The following is a 6,000-nucleotide window of genomic DNA, read 5'->3' on the forward strand; positions in this document are numbered from 1 at the left end:
GAGACGCCTGCGGGGTGACATCTGCAGGAACGGGGTCACCTCGGGTCCCGAGGCCAGGGGATGTCTCATCAGGGGACGCCAGCGGGGAGGTGTCCAAAGCGGTGTCGCAGGGTCCATCCAATATCCGTGGGACGACCCCCTGGGGCATAACAGGTCCAGGGTGGACAGGCACGGACTGGTGTTCCAGGGCCAGCGGCAGCGGCAACGGCGCAGCTGGCTGCTGTCGGGTGTACGAGGAGGCTGGCGTGTAGCCGCGGAGGAATCGCCGGTTGCGCAGAGTCAGGCGCCCCGACCCGTCGACCTTAATCCGATACTGATCATGACTCAGCGACTCCACCACCACGCCCGACCTGTCCCACTTGCGAGGGCTCGGGCCTTGCTGATTCTGGAGGAACACCCTCTCACCCTCTCAAAGACTCCGTGGTGCGGGACATCCGGGTCCGAAGGGCATCTTCCTTCGCCGCCCATGCTTGGCGCCAGAGCGGTCGGACATGCGGGTTTGAGAACTTCTCGAGTCTGTTGATGAAGGATAATGAATCTCGAAGAGGTCGACCAAAGATGATCTGCGCTGGTGAGAGGTTGCAGTCGGGGTCAGGCGTATTTCGCAACCGCAACATGGCACGCAGGAAACGGTCATTATCAAGACAGCCTGTCGGGCCAGTGTTGGACATCAGGAGGCGCTTAGCAGCCTTCACTGCAACTTCCGCCCTTCCATTCGACTGTGGGAAGCCAACAGAGGACATGCGATGCTTGATGTGCCACAGGTGGAGGAAGTCCTCTGTATGGCTTGCCTTGAACTCCGGGCCACCGTCGCTTGAAAGTTCCTCCGGTACGCCAAAGGTGGCGAAGAACGTGCGCAGGTGGCGAACCAGGCCAGCCGAGCCTCCCAGATCGGTGCCCGCTGTAGAGCTCAGGACCTCTACCCAGCCTGAGAGTCGGTCTCCAACAACCAGGTAGTGCCGGCCCCCGTAGTCGAAGAAGTCAGCAAACACCGCCTCGAATGGGGTCGACGGTGGCGAGGATGGTAGGGGGGGTGTGGCTGCCTGTGATGGAGCATTGCGGTTACAGTCTGCACATCCGTGCCTGGTGGCTTGGATGTCCTTCGACATCCCGGGCCAGTAGACTATGGCGCGAGCCTGCTGCTCCATCGTAGAAATCCCTTGGTGGGCGGCATGAAGGTGGCGAAGGACCCTTTCACGCAGCGATGGCGGAACCACAACACGGTCGCAGAATAGTAGGACGCCATCCTGCGCGTAGACGGACTCGCATACCGGTGACAGACCCATCAGAGCAGGGTCGTTCGCGTCGATCCCGCCCCCGTGCTCAATCAGGTGCAGAAGGTGGCCAAGACATGCATCAGCCGACGTCTCTTGTGCGAGAAGGGACCACGAGATAGCCCCAAGGTCCTGCGCATCATCACGGATGGAAGCCATAAGTGCTGACTCTACGGCGTCGGGCACGCTTGGTGATCCCAGAGAGAGGCCATTCGCCGAGCCTGAGGGGGAGGGATGTCTTGAAGTCGCGTCAGCGGCATGGTTACTCTTGCCGGGCAGGTGCACGATGTCAAAGCGCCATGGGAGGGTACGCTGCTTAAGTCTGAACAGGCGTGAGTTTGTTATCTCATCCAGCGTACGGTCGCCGAAAATCTTCACCAGAGGCTTATGGTCAGTGACTATGACGAGGTTGTCACATCCCTGTGTGAAGTACCGAGTCTGCTCCAGGCCCCAGGCCACGGCCAGGGCCTCTCCCTCGATGGCCGCATAGCGTTGCTCTGCCGAGGACAGGAAACGTGAACCTGCAAGGGTGATCCTCCATCCACCCGTGCAGCAGTCTGGCACCCCAGAGGTGCATCCACAATGTTGTTGGAGTAGGAAGTAACCAATGCCGCGCCTGGACCAGTCAGGGCGGAGGCAGGTGCGTCTCTGCATGTCGTAGATCTCCACGCCCTCACGGATGGCTTCAACTATGGCTAGTTTGGACGTCCGAAAGGCTTCCTCCAGGTCAGGGGACCACGAGAATTTACAGCGTGGGCTCAGGAACGGCTTGAATGGTGCCATCGTGTCGCGCAACTGGGCGTAGTTGGCCACCTGGTTGACAAGGCCGAACCAGCTTCTGACATCCGTCGTAGAGTCCGGGGTGGGGAAGTCACGGATGGCGTCCAAGTACTTCGGGAGTGGTTCGATGGTAGTGTCTGATACCCGGAAACCAGCAAAATCGACGCACCTCTCCGCGAACTGAAACTTATCCGGGTTTAACACGATGCCCGACCGGCCAACACATGCCAGAAGGTCGATGGTCCTCCACCAGTGTTGCTCCAGGTCAGAGTCATAGTGGATAGTGTCATCCACACAACGTTCCTTACACTCAAAGTCCGAGAGGATGGCATCAAAACGGCGGTTGTAGCCATCACCCGACGATAGGAAACCTTGCGGAGCCCTGGTGTAGCGCCAGCGGCCGAAGGGCGTGATAAAGGTGGTCAGATGACGATCCGATTCGCGGAGAGGCACACTGTGATAGCCGTTCCAGGCGTCCGTGACGGTTTTCCAGGTGTCCTTTGGGATGCGACGTGCGAGGTGGAATGGGGACTCGGTGGCAAAAGTCTCACGTAGGCAGAACTTGTTGAGAGGTGAGAGGTCCACAGTCCTACGGGGGGAACCATCGTGCTTTCGAGTGACTACCATACGATGGCACCATGTCACCGGTTCACCATACGGGACACGTTCGATGACACCAAGGGCTTCATCCCGGAGGAGGTCGTCATAGACTCTCTGCTGCCAGTGCAGAGGCACGGTGGCCGCGGTGTGGCATGCTTTGGGTGTGGCTCCAGAGTCCACATGTATTTCAATGGGAGGCCCATCCATGCATGGCAAAGCTCGATGAGGGCAAGTGTTGAATGTAGATGAAGCATATCTCTCAAGTAGCCAATCCCTCATCTGGCCATTGTTCTCTGGAGTGCAAGGGAATGGTAATGTCACTGGGCGAAGCGGGGGGACTGCACGCAGGGGACATGAGCACTGGTCGTCATGGAGATCCTTCGGGTACTTACAGCCGCTGTTGGTGGACCTTGTAGCATTGACAGACGAGGGCTTGTTTGTTGAGTCAGGAGCGCCAGGGCCGTGCTCGTCTCTGGGTCCTCCTGCGCTGTTACTCGACGGGAAGTCCTTAGGCAAGAGGCCGAGGTCGAGCAATGACTCATAGGAAAGGTACATGGCACGGACCGAGCTGCTCACGTAGACCATGGAGCGGCAGGATTTCACGCCACCGCTGCAGGGAGCTGTAGAGAGCCTAGCAAAGAACGCTCCTTCAACTGCTATGGGGGAGCGGTTGGCGGCTGACAGGCTGAGTTTCACTGGACACAGGTCATCGTGCGAGAACCCACAGGCAAGGAACTCCTCCAGAGACCAAAGGTCAGACTGCGCCCCGGTGTCTGCAATGGCAGATATGTTCGCCTCGTGGTCCGGGCCCCGGGTGTTGGGTCGGCTTCCCGGTCCAACAGGCTCGTCGATCGAGATGGTGATCGACACACGGGGGTGGTCCCTCAGCTTGGCCCGCCTCCATCCTCCCTTAGAGAAAATGTGGTGCTCGAGCCTGACGGGTGTGGGTTTGTTGACATTGCTGAGTGTCGTTTGAGTACGGCATCGACGATGACTCCTGTAGTGTGGGCCAGGGCGGGCTCCAGATTGGACTGAAGAAATCTGGGAGATCGGCTCTGACTCAATGGCGGCCTGTTGACTGTCAGTCGATGGCTGTTCCCGCCTCTTTCGTCTGCGGGTTCTGTAGCAGTCGATACAAACTTGGTGAGGCTTGGTATTCCATCCACGAGGCCCCTCCGTGAAGACCTTAAAGGTGCTCTTGCAGTCTGGGCACGAGGCTCGCTTAGCCTTGTCTGCAGGGGCTTGGGTCGGGGCGGGGCTGGTTTGTGGATTTTTCTTCAGGCGCTGGAATGACGACATGGCTGATAGGGTGGACGACGGGAGCGCATTGCGGGCCATTTCTTTGTTTTCAACGAGTGCGACCACCTCGTTCACTGGTTTTGTCAGGATGTCAGGCGTCCCCAGTATGTCGCGGCGTATGTCCGAGTCATAAATCCCGTTGATCAAAACGTCACGGATGATGTGGTCGGTGTAGTCTACATCCTTGCCACACTCGCATACCGCCTTGTAGGCGCAGGTCTCTGCTTTACCCCGCACCCTGGCGGTGAAGGCGCGGAATGCTTCGTCGCGTTCCTGGTGTAACTGAAGCAGCTCGGTGCGCAGGACACATGTAGCGACTGGAATGACTGCTAGTGAACGCATGGCAGCGATCAAATCCGGCAAGGTCCCAGAAGTGGCGTTGGGGTTAGCTTTCAATAGGTTATCTCCGAGTGTAGGCCCAGCGCACTGAAACAACTGGAAAGGGGCCTGGGCCGCTCCTATGCCTGAGCCGGTGCAAAAGACCTCCCAGCGACGGATGAACACGTTCCATTCCTCTATCGATACGCCAACATCAACTTTAGGTCGATCGAGCTTCGGGCCTTGAGGAGCTGGGGCTTGGGCCAGCGCAGCCATGACAGGCGGTGGGTTCTGATGGGCAAGTCCATGATTTGTCAACACAGCAATGGCGAGTGCTTCAGACACGTCACCGGTGTTGAACGTGCAGTTGGGAACAGAGCACTGAATGATCACCATGGCTCCTTCATGAAGAAACACACTCCTCGATGTCAGGTCAGGTATTTAATGACAACGATGAAGGAGCCCTGCAGCAATACACAGAATAGCAACATAAGCTAAAACAAATAGCTAATTAATATGTGATACTGTGTAGCAAAGGTAACAGTATGAGCTTAACCAAGCTTGATAGTAATGAAAATAAAATACTAAGACTTACAGGAATATGAACAGAGATGAACCTCCAACCACCATAGCAGGAACATAATAAACAGATACTCACAAAATGGCCGACTACTAACTGAGCCAGTGTAGCACTAATAAGATACTGCTCCCTAGTGGCCAGGAGTACTCCTCAGTTATGATTGTTGACTTTCAACTCCTGAAGGTTTTATTGCACTTACAACAACAGGTGTCGTCGTCTCGAGTTATCTTGTTCACTTCTCTCCTCTCTCTGCTGCCGCTGCATACGCCCATCTCTCTCTCTCCCATGCTCTCTGTGTGAAGAGCAGCCCCGCCCCTCAGGGATCAGAGCGACAGGGAGCTTTTTTTTTTTTTTTTCTTTTAGAGAGAGAGAGAGAGAGAGAGAGAGAGAGAGCAACGCAGGGAAGAAGCAGTTTATGGCGCTGTGGAAAAAAACTGCAGCCATCGGCCACTATCGGAGCCAAGTTCCGCCGATTCCGATAGTTTGTATTGTGAGGCCGGCTGGTGGACATTCCTGCAGTCAGCGTGCATTTTGCACGCTCCCTCAAAACTTGCGACATCTGTGGCATTATGCTGTGTGATAAAACTGCACATTCCAGAGTGGCCTTTTATTGTGGCCAGCCTAAGGCACACCTGTGCAATAATCATGCTGTCTAATCAGCAGCTTGATATGCCACACCTGTGAGGTGGGATGGAGAAGTGCTCACTAACACAGATTTAGACAGATTTGTGAACAGTATTTGTGGGAAATGGTCTTTTGTGTATATAGAAAAAGTTTTAGATCTTTGAGTTCAGCTCATGAAAAATGGGAGCAAAAACAAAAATGTTGCGCTTATATTTTTGTTCAGTGTAGTAACTAAAGTTTGCAAATACATTTAATGAAGTAAAAAGTACAGTACATACAATATTTACAATATTTGCCTCCATAGTGTAGTGAATAGAAGTATAGAGTGGCAGAAAATGGAAATACTCAAAGTACTAGTCAAGTACTGCTGTTGTTTACAAAAAAGTAAAAGTACCTAATAATTTCATCACTTATTAAACAGAGACCATACAGTGTAAAATGGGATTTTGCCTGTTTGTTATTTTAGCATATTATTCTGTCAGGATAACAAACAAATACTGAACTTGTGACTTGTTGTCAACTACA

Source organism: Pagrus major, chromosome 2, assembly GCF_040436345.1.
Source record: "Pagrus major chromosome 2, Pma_NU_1.0".
Classification (NCBI taxonomy): Eukaryota; Metazoa; Chordata; class Actinopteri; order Spariformes; family Sparidae; genus Pagrus; species Pagrus major.